The sequence below is a fragment of the Macaca mulatta genome, chromosome 6, assembly GCF_049350105.2.
Source record: "Macaca mulatta isolate MMU2019108-1 chromosome 6, T2T-MMU8v2.0, whole genome shotgun sequence".
NCBI classification, from domain to species: domain Eukaryota; kingdom Metazoa; phylum Chordata; class Mammalia; order Primates; family Cercopithecidae; genus Macaca; species Macaca mulatta.
The window spans coordinates 108,599,017-108,621,538 of NC_133411.1; the positions used below are offsets into that span (position 1 = coordinate 108,599,017).

Here is a 22,522-nt window from a genome sequence, read left to right on the forward strand (position 1 = left end):
TGGACTCTTTGGAGATGGTTTGCGCTCTTGCATGCAGATGATGTAAAGATTTAGCAAGGCCTTTACAACATATTACCTTAACTACTTTGGAAATAGTCCTATGAATTCATGGCCAGATAATATGAATCTTGTAAGACTTACAGTCCTGTCTCTTAGAAATGGCACCTGAGTTTTGATTCCTAAATGACTTTGTTTACCTGTGGGTTTCTCAGGATTCTCCTTGCCTGATGTCAATTTTAAGTACAGTAAAATCTTGTTTCTGTTATTGTGTCATTTGTGCTTTAAGGGAAACTTTCCTGAGCTAGTAACCAAGTTAAATTTAAAATTAAGTTTTAATGACATACAATGGCATGAGAAAAATATAATCTATGTAATACAGAGTGAGAATAACAAAATGTATTCTTTAAAAATTGTCTCTAACATAAAAGGAATATATTCCAAAACTTTAATTATGTTTAATCTCCAAATGGTAGGTTTATGAGTGATTTAGATTTTCTTATTTTTTTTTTCCTTTTGGTGAAAATTAAGTACATAGAATTTTAAAAATCCATGTTCTTACTAACTATAATTTTAGAATATTGACATTTGTCCATATTTGTTTTATTATCTTTCTTCTTTTGAAAACTCAGTATTAGTAAAACAGTTGAGTTTTCTCTTTTTTCTCCCTGAATATATAAATTTGCCTTATAAAGAAGCAAACACTCTCATGAATCTTATCTCTATATATTCAGTATATTCATTTATTCACTACCTACATACGCACCCATCAGCAGCATGCAGCAGAAGCTCTATTAACTGGTCATCGATTATCTGATCAACAGATTAGCACATAGTCTCATTTTCCCTATAAACTATATTGCTGTCCATAGGATATTGAATGTCACAGTCCATAATGTACTTCCTGCTAATGCTACTTCACCCACCAAATGCGATTATGTATTACATATTTATCAAGAAGTGGATATTTTAATTCCAAATTTATATATGCCATATGTACTGCTTTTGGATTGATATAATTTAATTGTTATGCATGTATATATGATAAGTAAAAATAAGTAGTTTTTAACAACTAAATGTGAAACTTTGAAAATTCCAAAAACACATTAATGTGAGAAAGACATCTACGAATTTGGGGGAAAAACATTCAAATCTATAAGACTTTTTTATACTTGCACTGATGTGGAATTTAAAAAAAAATTCTTGCTCTAAAGAAAATAAACTGAATATTACATATAATGCTGTTTATAATAAAATGGAAAAGAAGTCTATGTGAAATTCCAAACAATGACCTCACATTCAAAGAAATAAAAAAAATCCACTAAGCCCTAAAGCAGACTATGTATGAGTGAACATAGATTGATGTCTTTTGAAATAAAAAACTGATGATATTTATGTTTTTTTAATGATGCTCTACTTAGCAATTATTTTTTCAATTAAGCAGCAAACTGTTGTTAACATTCAATGTATCTAGGAGATCTTTATTTTATTGTTTGGTTGTATTGATTCATAATACATGTGTTTTATATATTTTTGCTATCATTAGGCTTTTATCATCTATGTTATAGTGTACAACTCAATTTAATTTTCTCAAGGACACACATTTCTCTCCCTATACTATATATTAGTCATTTGTCCCTCTGTGGAAATGAATTTAGTATATTTATCTTTACGCTTACATGAAAAGTAGCTCAGGAACAAGTGCTGCTGTCCTGAATTAGACATTAGTTAATCTGCTTTTAGAATTTCTTCATAACTAGAAGATATTCTACAAGTATATTTGCTGAAATTATTGATATATTTTCTTTTACTTGCAAGATATTCTCTTCTATTTCTATCTTCCTCAACATTTATATTGTAAATGTTTTCCATTCATGGCAACAGTATTTCTCAGTATTCTTCTGATTAATTTAAAATCAACGATCTAGTTCGTTTTTTTTTTTTTTTTTTTTTTGGGGGGGGGGTTGAAGCATTCTAGCATTTTTGAATTCTGCTTGGAACACAATATTTTTCATACATGGTTGGATTTTTTTTGCTGTCATTTACTTTTAATTTAAAAAAAATAGTATTAGAATAGCATTGTATTTTTTCTGATATTATAAGATATCAATTTATGACTATTGCATCAGCTTCAGAAAATGACTTAAATATGTTTATTTTTTATTGTACTTTACAATGATACTTATTTTCATAAATGTTTAGTAAACTCTACTTTTCAATTGTCTAAAGTAAGCTTTTTTGCTGTTGTTTATCAAAGATTTTGGATTATTTGTTCATTGCCTGTTCTTTTAGTATAGTCAGATTATATTTTTAAAAATAAATTAATAAGTTTTCATAATGTCTATATTTTCAAAAAACTATTAGCATAAAATTGTGTATAATATTATTCTTTTCTAGTGACCTATATTATCTCTCTCTGTTTCCTTTTTCCCTTCCGAGTATTATATATGAATACCTCCCTCAATTTTATTGTTTTCTTATAAGAAGTTTAATTATTTTGTTAATATTTTCAGGTAATTAGTTTTGATCTTTTGTATTGATTTTTGCTTTTTTACTTACTTCATTATCTTATTTTATGGATTATTGAGTTTAACATTTACATGTATTTACAATCTTTCATGTATTTTTATCTATTTTTATTATGCATATTTATATAGCAATGTTAGACTCTACATACAGAGTTTGCTACATCCTTCAACTTGAACTACAGTACTTTTATTAACTTGTATAGACATATTTATTTATCTGATTTTTGACAAAACCCTTTCTGGACATTTGGGATATACTAATGTTAAGAACAAAAACAACCATGGAGATTATAGTATTTTGGGGAGGGTGGGGGAAGAATAAAAACAAAAGATGACATTCAATGCAACAAGAAGAGCTAACCATCCTAAACACATATGTACCCAATACAGGAGCACCCAGATTCATAAAGCAAGTTCTTAGAGACATACAAAGAGACTTAGACTCTGACACAATAATAGTGAGAGATTTTAACATCCCACTGTCAATGTTACACAGATCAACGAGATTAAATTACCAAGGATATCCAGAACTTGAACTCAGCTCTGGACCAAGAGGGCCTAATAGATACATACAGAATTCTCCACCCCAAATTAACAGATTATACATTCTTCTCAGCACCACATCGAACTTATCGATTAAAATTGACCACAGAATTGGAAGTGAAACACTCCTCAGCAAATGTAAAAGAGCAGAAATCACAACAAACTGTCTCTCAGACCATAGTACAATAAAATTAGAACTCAGAATTAAGAAACTCACTCAAAAACCGCACAGCTACATGGAAACTGAACAACCTGCTCCTGAATGACTACTGGGTAAATAACAAAATGAAGGCAGAAATAAAGATGTTCTTTGAAAACAATGAGAACAAGACACAATGTATTAGAATCTCTGGGACACATTTAAAGCAGTCTGTAGAGGGAAATTTATGGCACTAAATGTCCACAAGAGAATGGAGGAAAGATCTAAAGTCAACATCCTAATATCACAATTAAACGAACTGGAGAAGCAAGAGCAAACAAATTCAAAAGCTAGCAGAAGACAAGAAATAACTAAGATCATAGCAGAACTGAAGGAGATAGAGACACAAAAAAATCCCTTCAAAAAATCAATGAATCCAGGAGCTGGTTTTTTGAAAAGATCAACAAAATTGTTAGACCACCAGCCAGACTAATAAAGAAGAAAAGAGAGAAGAATCAAATGGATGCAATAAAAAGTGATAAGGGAGATATCACCACTGATCCCACAGAAATAGAAACTACCATCATAGAATACTATAAACACCTCTACACAAATAAACTAGAAAATCTAGAAGAAATGGATAAATTCTTGGACACATGCCCCTCCTGAAGACAAAACCAGGAAGAAATTCAATCTCTGAATAGACCAACAACAGGTTTTTAAATTGAGGCAATAATTAATAGCCTACAAAGCAAAACGAGTCCAGGACCAGACAGATTCACAGCTGAATTCTACCAAAGGTACAAAGAGGAGCTGGTACCATTCCTTCTGAAACTATTCCAGTCAATAGAAAAAGAGAGAATCCTCTCTAACTCATTTTATGAGGCCAGCATCATCCTGATACCAAAGCCTGACAGAGTCACAACAAAAAAAGAAAATTTTAGACCAATATCCCTGATGAACATTGATGCCAAAATCCCCAATAAAATGCTGGCAAACCGAATCCAGCAGCACATCAAAAAGCTTATCCACCACAATCAAGCTGGCTTCATCCCTGGGATGCAAGGCTGGTTCCACATATGCAAATCAATAAATGTAATCCATCACATAAACAGAGTCAAAGACAAAAACCACATGATTATCTCCATAGATGCAGAAAACGCCTTCAACAAAATTCAACAGCCCTTCATGCTAAAAATTCTCAATAAACTAGGTAATGATGGAACATATCTCAAAATAATAAGAGCTATTTATGACAAACCCACAGCCAATATCATACCGAATCAGCAAAAGTTGGAAGCATTCCCTTTGAAAACTGGCATAAGACAAGGATGTCCTCTCTCACCACTCTTATTCAACATACTATTGGAAGTTCTTGCCAGGGAAATCAGGGAAGAGAAAGAAATAAACGTATTCAATTAGGAAAAGAGGAAGTCAAACTGTCTCTGTTTGCAGATGACATGATTGTATATGTAGAAAACCCCATCATCTCAGCCCAAAATCTCTTTAAGCTGATAAGCAACCTCAGCAAAGTCTTAGTATACAAAATCAACATGCAAAAATCACAAGTATTCCTATACACCAATAACAGACAAGCAGAGAGCCAAATCATGAGGAAACTCCCATTCACAATTACTACAAAGAGAATAAAATATTTAGGAATCCAACTTACAAGGGATGTGAAGGCCCTCTTCAAGGAGAACTACAAACCACTGCTCAATAAAATAAAAGAGGACACAAACAAATGGAAGAACATTCCATGCTCATGGATAGGAAGAATTAATATATTGAAAATGACCACACTGCCCAAAGTAATTTATAGATTTAATGCTATACCCATCAAGCTACAATTGACTTTCTTCACAGAATTGGAAAAATCTTCTTTAAAGTTCATATGGAACCAAAAAAGAGCCTGCATTGCCAAGACAACCCTAAGCAAAAAGAACAAAGCTGGAGGCATCACGCTACCTGACTTCAAATTATACTGCAAGGCTACAGTAACCTAAACAGCATGGTACTGGTACCAAAACAGAGATATAGACTAACGGAACAGAACGGTGGTCTCAGAAATAACACCACACATCTACAACCATCTGATCTTTGACAAACCTGAGAAAAACAAGAAAAGGGGAAAGGATTCCCTATTTAATAAATGGTGCTGGGAAAACTGGCTAGCCATATGTAGAAAGCTGAAACTCGATCCCTTCCTTACACCTTATACAAAAATTAATTCAAGCTGGATTAAAGACTTAAATATAAGGTCTAAAACCATAAAACCCCTAGAAGAAAATCTAGGCAATACCATTCAGGTCATAGGCATGTGCAAAGACTTCATGACTAAAACACCAAAAACAACGACAACAAAAGCCAAAATAGACAAATGGGACCTAATTATACTAAAGCACTTCTGCACAGTAAAAGAAACTATCAGCAGAGTGAACAGGCAACCCACAGATTGCGAGAAAAATTTTGCAATCTATCCATATGACAAAAGGCTAATATCCAGAATCTACAAAATACTTAAACAAATTTACAAGAAAACGACGAACAACCCCATTAAAAAAATGGGCAAAGGATATGAACAGACCCTTCTCAAAGGAAGACATTTATGCAGCCAACAAACTTATGAAAAAATGCTCTACATCACTGGTCATTAGAGAAATGCAAAACAAAACCACAATGAGATACAATCTCATACCATTTAGAATGGCAATCATTAAAAAGTGAGGAAACAACAGATGTTGGAGAGGATGTGGAGAAATAGGAACGCTTTTACACTGTTCTTGGGAGTATAGACTAGTTCAACCATTGTTGAAGACAATGTGGTGATTCCTCAAGGATGTAGAATCAGAAATACCATTTGACTCAGCAATCCCATTACTCGGTATGTTCCCAAAGGATTATAAATCATTCTAGTATAAAGACACATGCACACATATGTTTATTGCAGCACTGTTCACAATAGCAAAGTCTTGGAATCAACCCCAATGCTCATCAATGATAGACTGAATAAAGAAAATGTGGTACATATACACCATGCATTACTATGCAGCCATAAAAATGGATGAGTTCATGTCCTTTGCAGAGACATGGTTGAAACTGGAAACCATCATTCTCAGCAAAATAACACAAGAACAGAAAATCAAACACCATATGATCTCACCTCATAAGTGGAAGTTGAACAATGAGAACACATGGACACAGAGAGGGGAACATCACACACTGGGGCCTGTCAGGGTGTGGGGGACTGGTGCAGGGATAGCATTAGGAGATATACCTAATGTAAATGACGAGTTAATGGGTGCAGCAAACCAACATGGCACATGTATACATATGTAACAAACCTGTATGTTGTGCACATGTACCCCAGAACTTAAAGTATGATTAATAAAAAATAAATAAAAAGGAAAAATAACTAGAAAAAATAAAAAAGATGATCTTTAAAAAAGACAATTTCATGTTATGTTAAAAAGGGGTGGGTGCTATGGAAAATACAAAACACAGATCAGGCTTAAGTAATAGTAGAAGGGCCAGGAAGTAGTGGCACATGCAATATCAAATAGGAAATTTAGGCTGCTCCTCTCTGAAAATATGAAATTTGAACAAAGATTTGAAGAAGGTAAAATAGCTAAAGAGATATATGACTCACACATATAATAATAAAACTAGATGTTGTTAAGTACAGATTAAAGTGAGGCAGAGAAGAATCGATGATGTCTTGAGAGGTAATGGTGGCTCTAAATAGATGGTAACTATAACAGTGTTGAGCCTACCTTGTATATATTTTAAAAGTATGAAAGATAGGATTTGCTAATGTTTTATATACGAGGTGACAAAGAAAGAGTAGATAATTGTGACTCTAAAATTTTTGGCCATCCATGGAGCAAAAGTGGGCTTTAAATGTAACAAGAAAATATTTTGAATTCAGTTTTTTAATCGTTGAGTATGAGAAATGTTTTATCCATCTAACTTAAAATGTTCAGTAGATAGATCTATGTTTAGAGTTCAAGGGAGGCCTGGGCTGCTGAAACACATTTTGAATTTGTGAACACAGAGATGGCATATAAAATTATTAGAATAGATGGGATCACCACAGGAAAAACATAGATGGCAAAGAGGACCCAAAAGAGGAGCTGGAAAGAATTCCAACAGAAGTTTGGGTAGAAAAAAATATACCACCGTAAAACACTTGGAAAGAACAATCAATAAGATGAGAGCAAAATCAAGAAGGTCTGGTGTTCTGGAAAGAAAGTGAAGAAAGTACATCAAGGAAGGAGTGATCATTTGTATCAAAGGTCTTGAAAACTCTAAAATGTGAAATGTGTAAATGTAAATAAAGTGACCATTTGATTAAGCAATAAAAGATTAGTGTTAACCCTCACAGGTTTTTTTTTTGGTTTTGTTTTTAGAAGAGTGCACTGATGTCATCTAGAGCTTAGACCCAACAAAAGAGTGAAAGATAGTGCTAAGTTAGTGAGAATCAATAATTAAAAGTCGTGATTGTGAGTGAGCTAGTAGAAAGAAACTGATGATTAAAGAACAGGATATGTCACATTTAATTATAGAACTAGTACAATAATTGCAATCGTAATGTTTATGGTGAATCATGTGAACAAAGAGGATGAAGTAGCGAAATAGGAAAAAATCATTTATAGGAATGGAGTTCAAGGAACTGAATGGTTAGGATTTTGAAACTGTTATTTCTTTGTATTGAGACTTCCATGAATTGTTTAGTGATATTTGAGAAAGTGACAGTGGGACAGCAGCTACAATCAGAAAATGAAGGGTGAGGCTGAGCACTATGGTTCATGCCTGTAATCTCAGTGTTCTCAGAGCCTGAGGCAAACGGATAACTTGAAGCCATGAGTTTGAAAACAGCCTGAGCATCACAGCAAGACCAATCTCTACAATTTGTTTTTTAATTAACTGGGTATGGTGGCATATGTCTGCATTCACAACTACTGAGGAGGATGAGCTGAGAGGATGCCTTGAGTTCAGGAGTTCAAGGCTGCAGTGAGCTATGATCATGCACTCTAGCAGTAGCAAGACATAGTCTAATAAAAATAAAAAGAAACTAAAAAGGAAATTAAAACTTGATGTCCTGGGGATACTCGGATGATAACATAATGAGGTGTAGTAGTTGACACAGTATGTTAACCTGAGATTCAAAGCTGAAGATTTTTGGAAAGATGGTTGTATTATTTATATTTTGCTGTAAAATCAATACATTAACAAAATTAGCAGCTTAAAATCACAGCAAATATTTATTATCTGAGAGTGTCTCCTGGTGAGAAAATTGAGCACTTTCCTGAGTACTTCTGCCTTGGGAACACTCTCAAAATGTTGCAGTCTTTATGAGCTATGACTGGTCATCAGTTTCTTTACTGAGCCTGTGAGATTTACTTCTCAGGTTGCTCATTCATAGGGTTCACAAGTTGATTCTGGTGATTGAAGGGAGGTCTGTTCCTCAACACATGGACTTCTCTCTAAGGGTAGTGGAGTATCCTCAGAACACTGCAGCCAGATTCAGAGCAAGTGATTCCAGAGAAAGAAAGACAGAAGAGCAATATATTTTATGACCTACGCACACTCACTCATCACCCACAATAATGTATTGGTTACCACTGATGCCTTATTCAATATGGGAGGAAATACACGCAAGTGTGGTTGCTAGGACATGAGAATTACTAGAGATGATCCTTCAGTATGGCTACTAAAAAGGTGGAAACGGAATCAAAATATCGTACTAGAAATAATATATATATATCTAGTTGACTTCCAAGCAGAATGATATGAGAGCTTTGAGAAAAATAAAAGTAAAGTCACCACTGTGAGGGAAAAAAAGCCATCAATGAGAGACACTGCAAGATAATTTATCCACTAATTAATATGTATTGGTGAACAGCTGGTCTGCAATTTGAGCAAAAGAATGAAGTACTCATATAATGTGTTGATGATGGCAGCTGGCGGCTCATCGGGAGTGGCCACTGTGAAGATGCTGGATATAGTGGGGCTGATGCAGCCATGGTTGCAAGGTCTGCATGGCTGGCAGGAGCCAGGAACAGGCAGTTTCCCTGCCACCTACTGAATTGTCAAGATGGGAGCCCAGTGATCCCAGGTGCAGCTGCGGCCACCCCTCCATGCTCTGGACCCAGGCATTTCTGAGTTCTCAGGAACACAGAAATCCCCCCTCCCACCACAGACTCGGAAGTGTCTGCTCCAGCTCCCTGGCCTCTCCCGCTCCAAGCGCCTGCACTGGTGTGGAACAAAGTTGTAGCCAAGCCCAGGCACTGTCTTGACCCGACCGGGTGAACCACGACTCAGGGACTCAGGGTGGCACTGACATGCCAGCACCCACCCTGCCACCCTGGTGCCCTATGGACTTTGGAGGCTGGAAAGCATGGGAGTGAGGCTGGGGGCCTGAGGATGGCTCAGCGTGAACCTGTAGGCACCCCTCAGCATGGACAGGCTGGGTGTCACAGACACCATGTTGATGGTGGGAAGCAGACAGATTCCTGGGAGGAAGAAAGGGGCGGGTGCCCAGTGAGACTCCACTTTCAAGCCAGGGTTGACCTGAAGCTTGGGGGACAGGCTGCCAATTCCAGGAGGAGTCTGGCCGGGTGTGAAAAATTATGGTGCTTTTCCCAGGTGGCCCATGGCTTCCCCTGGACCAATCGGCATGCACTTTCTCCCTTTTGAGATCATAAAAGCCATGTACTCAGCTAGACTCACACATATGTCAGGGCTATCAGCGGCAGAAAGGAGCTACCCACTTTGGGTCTCCTGAGAGCTGTTCTGTCACTCAATGAAGCTCTTCACCACCTTGCTCACCCTCCAGTTGTCTGCATACCTCATTCTTCCTGGATGTGGGACAATAACTCAGGATCCAACCAATAGTGGGGCTGAAAGAACTGTAACACAAACACAGCGGAAACACAAACCCTTCCCCACCCCCACCGCTCCCTGACTCACCATGTTGCAGGCAACATGAGGAGAGAAGAGCTACAGCCCTTTGGAGAGCCCAGACCTAGGGTGACCCTGACCCAGGGCTATCACTTTCATTGGTGCTCTGTGGTTCCTGGAATCTCCAAGCTTCTGAGTGCCACCATGTTCCTGGTGCCTGTGATGGAATCTGCTTATGGTACACCTGGTCCAGCCAAAGCCTCACACGAAGCTGGCATCTGTACCGGTGCCTGGAGCTTCCCACCCCACCACAGCCGGCATGCCTGGTTGTGCACAGTGGCCGGACCCTGCACTCACTCACTTAACACTATCCGCTCTGTGCCTGGCTTGCTCTTGGCAGTCATGGGATCTGGGCTGATAGTGTGAGTGGAGCACAGGCTGCCAGCCTGAATGGGTGGAATAAGACCATCAGCTCTAGCAAAACTTGGGCCAAGGTGCCACCAGCCACAGAGGTTTCCAGCTGGAAAAGCAACACCCTAAAGATCCTGTGACATAGACAATACAAAAAATTTTATGTTTAACAAGATTTTAAACATAACTGTTATACAGTGATAGAGTGAAGGAATGTGAGGAGACAAGACTGCAAAAGGAAAAATAATAGGGATGCACAAAGCTTTGTTGGGATTAGTATGTGGAGATCCAGTGGCAACCTGACAGCCTGAGGGGTCTTTTTGTGACTAACATAAACAAAGACATAATAAGAGTAGTCTCCGTAGATTCATTGCAGAGTTGTGGCAAGACTTTGAGAGTACTACAGGATAGGACATGGTGAGTTTCTGGAGTTTTCTCTAAGTCCATCATAGGTGGAAGTCCGAGGAAAAGGAAGATGCAACTCACAGTACTCAGACTTCTCTTAGATGAAAGATTTTGAGTTTCAGGGAGATGTGTTTAATCCCAGTGGTCTCTAGTAAGAGGGTTTCTATTATACCCATGTGTGGGTCTCTACTTCAACCCTGAAGATAGCATTTAAGGAAAAAACAGGAAAGAAAACAGTCTTTTTTAGTCCAATTATTTTGTAATCACATTATTTCACTTTACATAGAAAATATCACTGGGAGTGTATATTTTTAAGTTCCCCAAAATATTAGAGAATTGTAAAAAAATGTTCATTCCAGACTTTTAATTGTATAACATTCAGTATTAAGAAAGTAATTGGTATAGTGGTGACTATTATTATTATTATTTCTTATAACTTTGCCATTTTGTGTCCGGACACATAATCCACTTCTGAAAAGAGTTAATACATTTGGTGATGGCTATGGAGTTATTATTAACATGTGGCTATGCATACATACCATGTACACATCCACACAAATTATGTATTATATGTAATAACGTATTATATTTTATACCTAATATATCATTATATGTAATATGCATTTAAACTACCTGCTTTACTATTTAATTCATGTTGTAAATAATTAGTTTTCTACTGCTGATTCATTTTGAGAAAAATTCAAATATTATCTTAGATATACTTTCATTACTTAAATTGCAAAATTCATGCCTTATCATTTATTATAATATTTTATAGAAGGTCTGAAGCAATGAATGCCTTTTAATTTTTTCTATTTTTTTGTGAATGCTTTTTATATCTTGGTAGATTGTTCTCTATATATTAGATGCTATCCTTCTTTATTCCCAGTCATACTATTCTACTGAAATTCATGTATTTTTATATGTCATCTTTCTTTTATAGAATTATCTTGTGTCTTGTTTTGCTATTCCTCAATTCTATACCTGTCTAAATCATTATGGTTTAGGGGAGGCTCTGAAATAGTATAAAGCTGTGAGTTTTAAAAATACTAACACAATTTATAAGTCTTTAAATAATTGCTTTAATAACTTTGCATTGATTATGATTACTAATATATTTGGAGTTATTTATATTATTTCTTTTTATTTATTTATTATTATTATTATACTTTAAGTTCTAGGGTACATGTGCATAACGTGCAGGTTTGTTACATATGTATACTTGTGCCATGTTGGTGTGCTGCACCCATCAACTCGTCAGCCATCCCATTACTGGGTATATACCCAAAGGATTATAAATCATGCTGCTGTAAAGACACACACACACGTATGTTTATTGTGGCACTATTCACAATAGCAAAAACTCGGAATCAACCCAAATGTCCATCAGTGACAGACTGGATTAAGAAAATGTGGCACATATACACCATGGAATACTATGCAGCCATAAAAAAGGATGAGTTTGTGTCCTTTGTAGGGACATGGATGCAGCTGGAAACCATCATTCTTAGCAAACTATCACAAGAACAGAAAACCAAACACCGCATGTTCTCACTCATAGGTGGGAACTGAACAATGAGATCACTTGGACTCGGGAAGGGGAATATTTATATTATTTCTATGGCATTTTATATTGACTATGTTTCCCTTTTCTTTTTTCTTTTTCTCCTTTATGTCAGGTGAGTGGTTCTCAAGTGAGGCTGTTTTTGGTTATCACAGTAGTCCCAACAGACAGAGAGGTAGTACTCGCATCAGTTGGGTAGAGGCTAGAGATACTATTCAACATCTTTCAATGACTAGGACAACCCCACACAACCAAGAGATTTCCTGCCCCGAATGTCCGTATGTGAAGGTTAAGAAACAATCTTCTAAATATGTGTCTTCTTTATTCTATTCATTTCTCTTAATTTATTAACATGGAGTAGACTTTTTATTTATATTATTTCACTTGTAACATAAAAACCATTTTCAGAAGAAACTGAGTTAATAGATATCTTTATCCTCCTATACTGCTAAGAAAATCATCTGCAGACATTAAAATTTAATTCAGCAATTTATCTCATTTTTATATGGTTTTTAAATTTTTGGTTCTACCTGATTTTTAATCACCCAGCACTAAGTTATTGCCAATATTCATAGAGATAGCTATATATGTGTGTGTGTGTGTGTATATATATATACATATTCATATGTTTTACCATTTTATCATTTTATTTACTTATACCCCCTTTCTTCCCTGTTTCTTCTTTCCTTATTGCTGAGGTAGATCTATTAGTAGCTCTTTCAGTAGAGATAGATGGATGGCAATTTTTATATTCATAGTAATTTCTCTTCAGCACTTTGAGTCTCTTATTTTACTATCTTCTGGGACCTGTGATACATGTATTATTCATTCACAAGTAAATTGTTATTTATCACTAATAACTTTAAAAATATATTTTTTACTTACTAGCAGTAATTTTGATACAGGGTGTCTCAGTATGGATTCGATTTTGTTTACCTTGCTTGGGACCCATTGTAGGTGTTGTTATTGTTGTTTAATTGGATAATCAATTAAGTCAGTTCTAGAAAATTATTGCTATTGTCTTCTTAAAAAAATCCTTCTTCAAATTGTATCTTACTTTCTGAATGGATTGTTAGAAACATAATAAAACTTGTTGTATCCCTGTACTTCAAATTATATTTCATATATTTCTTCTAGTATCTGCAGAATTGTAACATGTTTCTGGGTACATATTTTACATCACCAGCTTTTTCCTCACCTTTTTTGAACTTTTAATTCTCCATTAATTGTTTCTTTCTTCCAAAGTTCATGATTTTGGGAATTATAAAGCTGGAACTTCTGGTTTTGGCTTCATCATATACGCCTATTTTAATTTTCGTAATGTTCCCTTTGTTCTTGATGGATTTTTAAAAATTATTTTGACACTTTTCAACTCATATTGTTCAGTCAGAAAATGGCTGCTGAACAATACTCAGCCTTATATACACATTATAACAGAGAATAAGATTGTTAAACTTCACACTCTGAAAGTGATCTATCTTTTAAAAGTATTATGTTGCAATTCCAAACCCATTGTGGCACCAAGACCAAACACAGAAAAAGGGAGCTGTGGTTTATCGCAGTAATCTCTTTCAGAAACAGAGACCCAAGAACTATGCAGGCACGTAGAGAAGTGGGGGTGAGTTGCAATGGGTACAGTGTGGCAGCCATGGAAGTGTTCAGATCTCTTCTAGAACCTTTTATAGGAAGCATAGCTGCCCATCAGCCTCCCACTGCTGCCCATATTGGTTCTATTACAGCCTTCATATGAAGGCTCTGCTTTCACTAGACTGCCCTTAGCCAAAGACCGAATATGGTATGAAATACTAGAATCATCCAATTCTGTGCCCAGTTCAGGACTTTTTCAAAGGGCAGTCTATCAGTCTAACCAAAACTTTCTCAGAACTGGGTTGTAGACACAGTCTTTTCCTACCTAGTTTTTCCTTTTACAGTTGTCAGACTTACCCAGGATCTGAAGGCCCTTTACACTTACTCCAGCCCCATGCCTGGCTCCCTGCTTATTTCTTGGAGTATGTAAAGGTAGTTTTATTTCATTTTTGGAAATGTTGTCCATGAGATTTTGGTCTTCTATATATTTTCTTTAAATGGATTTTCAAAGACCCCAAATCTAAACCATTCCTGTCACAGGGTCCTTAGGGTGTCACTTTTCCATCCAGAAACTTCTGTGGCCAGTGGCACTTTTACTTGAGTTTTCCTTGGTCTTGCTGGGCTTGTTCCACCCACTGAGCCTGGCTGGCAGTGTTCTGCTTGTGCTACTGGCCTGGATGCCATGGCTGCCAAGAGTGAGCCAGGCACAGAGTGGTGAGGAGTGTGTGAGTGAGGGCAAGGTCTGGCCACTGCACACAGCCAGGTGTGCTGGCTGCGGCGGCATGGAAAAATCCAGGTGCTGCCACAGACACCAGCTCTGTGAAAGGGTGCAGCTGGACCAGGTGTACCACAAGTGACTTCCACCATAGGAACCAGTGAACATGGTGGCACCTGGAAACTTACAGACACCAGGAACTGCAGAGCCACAAAGAAGGTGTCATAGCTTTGGCTTGAGGAGCCCCTAGTTCTGGGATCCCCAAAGAGCTGAAGCTCTTCTCTCCTCATCACTTGCAATGTGGTGAGCATGGGGTGTGTTTCAGCCCTGTTTGTGTTACAGCTCTTTCAGTGTTGCCATTGGGAGGATCCTGAGTTCTTGTCCCACATCCAGGAAGAATGAAGTATGTGGAAAACTGGAGGATGAGCAAGGTGGAGAGGAGCTTCATTGAGTGACAGAACAACTCTCAGGAGACCTGAAATGGGTAGCTCCTTTCCACATGCAGGTCCTGACAAGTGTCCAGCTGTCAGTGGAGAAGCAACCCACAGTGGGTAGCTCCTTTTTGCAGGCAGGTGATTCCAAAGAGTCAAGGAGACCCAAAGTGGGTAACTCCTTCCAGCAGCTGGTAATCCCAACCTCTCTGCGAATCAAGCTGTGTCTTGGGTTTTTATGGGTTCAAAAGGGAGGAAGTGTGTGCTGATTAGTCTGTAGACAACCTTGGGTGGGCCTGGAAAGTTCACCATAAGCTTTCACTCCAAGTAGCAGACTCCACCTGAAACAGGTAGCCTGGCCCCCAGGCTTCAGGCCATCACTGGCTTGAGGGTGGGATTTCACTAGGGACCCACCTCTTTCCATCCAGGAATCTCTGTCTGCCTTCCACCATCAACATGTCTTCTGTGGATTCCAGGCTTTCCATGCTGACAGGTGCCCACAGATCTGCGCTGAGCCACCCTCAGCACCCCAGTCCTCCTCCTACGCTCTTCGGTATCCAATGTTCGGAAGGGATTGAGGCAGCGGTAGGTCAGCTGGTGCATCAACGCTGTCCCAATAGCATGCACGCCAGGCCAGATAGCAACAGCACCTGGGCTCAACTACAACTTTGCTCCATACTGGAGTGGGTGCCAGGAGTGGAGAGAGGCCAGGGAGTGGGAGAAGGCACTTCCAAGTCTATGGAGGCAGGCGGAATTCCTGAGCCTCCAAGAGAGCAAGGATGCCCATGTTCAGAGTAGTGACTGGGAAGCTGCAACTGCACCCAGGAGCACAGGGCTCCTCCCTCACCAACTTGGTAGCGAGCATGGCTCCTTCCTGTTCCTAGCCCCCGCCAGCTCCAAGGAGCATGCAGCCCTGGTGTTGCCTCCCCTTCTGCAGCCAGCATCCTCGCAGTGGCCACTCCAGATGGGTCATCACCACCATCACTATCACTGCTATCTTATCCCCCAAATTCAAACAATGAATGTTTGCCAGAGAAGGTCTCATTTTTTATTAGCTATATTAATTATATAATAGACTTGTTCTAAACAAATATTGAGGTGTATAAATCTATAAGTTATTTAGTAATTATAGAGAAAATACAGGAAATGTGTATCCTAGAAAATTACTTCTAAGCATAGCTATAAGCAAATAAAAGAGAAACTGGGTTTGATAAAGTTGATTGCATAATTGCAAGAATATCAATAACTTTACTGTGTTAACAGGATTTGTGTGTGTGTGTGTGTGTGTGTATATATATATATATATATATATATATATATATATAAAATTTGTTAGACAATTCAGAGCTGATAGTAAAAGTATAAGTTAGATGGCAACCTGCATGAGTCTGTGCCAGGCTGCTCGAAGGGGCCCGACACAGGTGGGAATCCCGGCCAACTGTCCTCAGACGTGTGGCTCCATTAGGTGGGCAATGGAACTGGAGCTTGAACTGCTGCTGCATGAGGCTCATGAGAACATGGAGGTGACACAGAGCTCCAGGCAGGAGCTGTGGGAGGCACAGAGGCAGATCAAAGAATGCATCACAGACAAAGGATGTTCTCAGACAGCATTTTGATGATTTAAAGGGAGCCCTTGGGAGCTCTTGGATGAGCAATTGGTAACCCTTTAGCAAGAGGTGGACATCATTGAACAGGAGACCATTAAACCATTAGATGACTGCCAGAGGCTCATAGAACACGGAGTCAACACTGCAGAGGACTTAGTCTGAGTAGGTGAGATTGCCATGGTTGGTAGTGTAGAAGAGAATGAGAAACTGTGTAGCTTTACCAAAAAGGTCTCACACATTCAGTTGGACAGCTTACCAGAAGCACATTTACTGGTTGATGTGCCTTGTTTATATGCGCAGTTGGATGACTCAGTTCTTATAGTAAAAGACCACGTTTCTAAGCATGGAACAGTAGCCTCTCTCCCACCAGTACAGATAGAAGAAGTGATACAGAAACCTGGAGTCATCACAATAGGATGGTGTAAGGTGGATGATGATTTTACAGCCCACGATTACAGGCTACAGTTTTGTAAATGTACTTTAAATCATTTTGAAGATGTGTACGTAGGTTCTGAAACTCAATTCATAGTATTGCAAGTAGACTCCAATGTTGATTATCAGTTCAAAGTCTGCGCCTGAGGAGATGGTCAGCAGGAGTGGAGCCCCTGAAGTGTCCCCCAGATAGGTCATTCCACATTGGTGCCTCATGAATGGACAGCTGGTTTTGAGGGGTACAGTCTGAAAGTCGAGGTAATATTGCATTCTGGAATGACTCTGGATCCTCAGGTGTTCTCTACTCTAGAACTCCAACTTATTGCTGTGGGCAGACATTAACATTCAGAGTTGAAAGTGTGGGACAGAAGAGACAGTACAGGGGTGTTTGCAGAAAAACAGAATGGATATGACTGCAGCAGGATCAAGCTATGTGCATGAGTACAAATGGTGACGTTTTTGTAAACGGAAAAGAAATGACTAATGAGTTAACTTCAGTTACTTCTGGGTCCACTGTCACATTTGACATTGAAGCTGTCACTCTAGGAACCACCAATAATAATGAAGGCAGGAACTTCAAGCTTCGAGTAATGATTAGCTCAAATAACAAAGTGGTTTTTAATTAGTCATTCGATCAATCTTGTGGTTCTCTTTACTTTGGATGCACATTTTTCTATCCTGGATAGAAAATATTAGTGTTTTAGACATTTGGGTGCTTGGCTTTGGTTTTCAGGGTTTAGCGTAGCTGCTCTTCAGCCCAGTTTAGTTTTAATTGTTTTTTTAAAAAGTAGTTGCATTCACCTCTCACTTAAACTGTTGGAAATGGAAAATGTTTACTGAATTCCATTCGTAATTTTTTTAAAAAAGAGACTTGAATGTTGGGGAAAATCTTATAATTCAGTCAATTTTATTTTTAGCATATTGTTAACTAAAATATCACCTCATAATAGAAATCAAATTTACTTTAGGCGTATGAGAAGATACAGAAAGTTCTATATCCTTCCACTGCATTTCTTAAAGTTGGTTATTAGATTAGGAAAACAATGTAATATTATGTTTTAAACCATCATAAAAGATCCAAGTCCATGTAAATCTTTAGAATAAAACAAGAGAAATATACCAGATAGTAGAAGTTATGTGATATACATTCACTCATATGCTGTCCTCCTGAATTTATTAGCAATACGCTCCATGTTCAGGTATTTATAAGGAGTGTTGACTTTTATCCCATCTTCAATAATTTTTAAGTTCTCAAGCATTATAATTTTTGCACTTTTTAAATGCTTGAGCAAATATCTATTATAGGCAAGTATTATCTTTTGTTCTTTTATTACAATTTGATTCAAAATAGACTACACTATTTTCATAGGATCAAACGACCTATGGAAGTAGTATGCACAGCAGTGTTCACCATTTCACATGTATGTAATGTACACATGTGTGTATCTAGCCTTTGACATAATTTTACTTTTTTAGAGTGTGAGCTGCAGTCCAGTTTAATGTCAGTTTGATAAATGGTCTCTTAGCGGACCAAAAAATAAAAAAATAAAAAATAGGGTAAATACTTAACCTAATTTTTTGAAAACTTAAATTTGTGTGTAAAAATTTACTTGAAAAAATTAATATATAAAAATAACTATCTTAACATGCTACCCCAGCCTACAGATTTTATTTTACTGTGAATTATTTTTTTTTCAATTTTATCAATAGTAAAAAAGTAGAAAAGCAAGTATGACATTATTGTAAGATAATTTATTTGGGGATCCCTGTTCCCTGATAGACAATTATGATCTTTTCTCCTTGTCTTTTTATATATAAGTAAGTAGACACTCACTTCTTTAAGGATTAAGAAGCTTTCCAGAATGTAGATACCTTGTCCACCGATCTGAATCAACATAAATAACTAAAAGTTAAAAAATAAGTAATTTGGCAGCATTCTAAATAGGAGCAAAAGTATAAATAAGAGGAGTCATAATATATTTCCTTTTTATTCTAGGATATAAAAGTTCTGTATAAATTTCAGTATTAGTCTACGGATTAGTAGTTAACAATATCAATTGCAGAATAAACTTTTATTACATTCAGCAAACATTGATAATTCTAAAAGTGAAGACAGGTATTAAAATTTTAGTACAAAGAGTTTTAATATCGATGAGTAACTGAAATGTAACATCCTCTATTTTAGCAAGTTATATATATGGTGTTAATTGTTATGTATATTTTCTAGGAAGAAAGAAAATAGGCATATCCAATTGGAAATTCTATAACACAGAATATAATTCTGAAATAAGGGGAAATGACATTATAAAAATTCAAGTCATTTTGACTGAGAGAGGTAAAATAGAGGAAATTTCTAAGTAACAGAGAGCAGTTAAAATTGTCCTTAGAGAACTGTAACTTACATGACTGGCACTTAAAAGAGAGATAATAATTTGTGTAGACACTGAATTTGGCAGAGCTATGGGGATAATATATCTTTTCAATCTCAAATATTATTTAATTTTGGATGCTAAGTCTTTCCTGTAATATTAACTCTTCATACCATTTTCCCTCAATGACCTTGACCACCGTGTGGGAAATAATAAACCTCATCTTCCCATCATCTTATGTCTTGAAGGGTTTGGTAATTTATCTTGGAGGGATGTCAGTGCAAAATGTCCTCATCATTATTTGAAAGCTGAATCACAAAAACCACTAATGCTACATTAGGCAGATGTGAAACTAACTGAAACCATGAATTATTTTAGGTAGCAGAATATTTTAGAACGCAGTAAGATAGCCTAGTTTCTGTTTCCATCCAGGTATATTCTGTGAGAACAAATGCATAGAGAGGTCTATGAGACAAAGGCAAGTTAATCTGAAACTTAGTGTTGATTTCTTTACATTTAAGAATTTGTTTTTAAAATTCATGCAGAGGTTAACTCACTATTTCATCATGTTAAAAACACCATATGGCACATCACTAATTACTAATTCATTAGTTTTTGATTACCAAATTTCTCACTTCATAGCCTTTAGGTAGTGTAGTTTTTGCAATAGCTTTTGGAAGTCCTTGTTTCCTCCAGTATGTATTGCTGACTGCCTTATTTTGAAACACAAACATGTAAGTGTTTGGTGTTTCAGCCCTTTTTCTTTATAACCATTGCACCTTGTACCTTACCTCTCTGTGACAGGAGTCGGTCTTACTTCCATAGTATGATTCAGGAAGAGGCATTTTGAACCTTCCTAGAGGATAAGAAGTCCTTTGTTTCTTACAGTTCCAAGTGAAAACGGACCACCTCTGAACCTCCTTACACTTCGGACCTGAAAGGAGAAGATCAGGAGAATTCCTGGGTAACCATCTGCCATCTTCTCTTTCCTCTTTATCGATGCATCAACAGAACCTGCCACAAAAGTCATTGTGAGTGGTATTGGAAAAGGCAGATTTACAGGAAAGCTAGAGAAACTTAAACTTCAAGGCCTCTCTTTCGCAAGTATCACTTCTAAGTCCTGGGTGTGTGTAGGGGGCTATAAATGTGTTCACATTGACATATTATTTTTGAAAATTTGCAATTGTAAGATTATTTTTCTCATTCTTTAAAATTGCCTCTCAGATTGAATTGGCTTTAAGTTCAACAAAACTTTTATCCGCTTCTGGCAATTTTTGAGTACTTATGAGCACAGGAAGAATGAATCAATAATAATGCTAATAATAATAAAATGTTTGAACTAGGTGGAGCTTTATACTTTAATTACTTCAACTCCTTCCTACTAAAGATGAAAGAATTAAGGTTTCATCTTAGTGATGAAGTTCAGTGACATTCCTGAAGTCACAGAGCTTGTCAGCTACAGAATTAGTACTATAATTCAGTTGTTTAAATCACAACTGGTGTTCTTTAGAATATACTACTGTACTCCTCAAGAAAGAGTAATCCAAATACAAATAATGGAGTATCATGTGGTGTTGATTTAGTAATAGAACAAATACTTTAGAGTTTAGTGTACGAAGATTTAATTCCAGTACTGACACTTGCTAATGAGAGAAATGTTCATACTTACACTTAAAAAATGTTGTGTGGCAATGACATCTGTTTCACTAAATTGTTCTAAGGCTGTATATTGGAATTTGCTAAGAAAATGAAAATTATCCAACTGGCAAACTAGGCTGGCAAATTGCCCAATTGGCAACTGGCCATTCCCAGTTGAACATAAACAATGCTCATAGATATAAGCCATAAGCAAGGTTATCTTCCAAACCATATATATATATAAAAAATATATATAAATATATATAATATATATAATATATATAATATATAAAACATATATAATAATATATATAATATAATAAATATATAATATATATAAAATATATATATATAAATTCCTCACTTCTGATCAACAAATGGTAACTCTAACCCAATTTAATCCACTCACCAACTATAGAGCAATCTTTACAAAATTCACTTATTTGATTTACCCTGTTTTTTGACATCTTATTCATATTTTTCCCTTAAGCCCTAATTTTTTTCATTCAACATATCAAAATTCTATTTAAAATTTCCTGCTATACCCTCTTATAGGGACGCCCAAGGACCTGGAATATGTTCCTTGCTCAAAACAGTTAAATAAATCGACTTTATTCACTTATTTATTTTTGTTGCCTTTAGGTATGCTTCTGGTTGTCTTTGAGCAGTAGGCTTGTACAGTCCTTAGAAAAAAATCACTCTAAAAAATTACTCCCAGCACATAAAAATGATAAATACTCAAGTTGATAAACACTCTAAATACCTTGGCTTGATCATTACACACTCTATGCATGTAACAAAGTATCACATGTGCCCCCACGAATATGTACACATGTGTACCAACAAAAACTTAATTATGTATTTTTTGCTTTTCTGGTCAGCCTCTGCTTTCTTCTTACGTTTTTTCAATGCTTCACTCATAATTTAAGAGTTTGGATTAGTCTGGATGACTTTCTGCTTTCTTATGATCTTGTTTCCGCCCTAGTCAGGATCTTCCTGTTCATTGTTTTCTTATCCACTATCCTTATGGTGTTCTTGATTAGTACCTCATATACTTCACTTACTTAAAAATTTTTTAAGAGTCCTTTTCTTAAGTAAGATTTTTTGTTCACAGATACTCTGTGAACATTTTTACTTTATTTATCATATACTCATTACATTCCTTCCTTTTTCTCTGGGAAAATAATAATCACAATTATATTTCTGAATATCTCATATTGAATTTCGAGCAATCTGAAATTATAATTGCCACT

The 22,522-nt window shown here is 36.6% G+C and overlaps 1 pseudogene; it reads left to right on the forward strand.

Annotated features, from left to right (window-relative positions):
* Positions 1 to 16,689: 16,689 nt before the first annotated feature.
* On the forward strand, positions 16,690 to 17,966 carry LOC706580 (cytokine receptor-like factor 3 pseudogene; annotated as a pseudogene).
* The last annotated feature ends 4,556 nt before the right edge of the window (positions 17,967 to 22,522 follow it).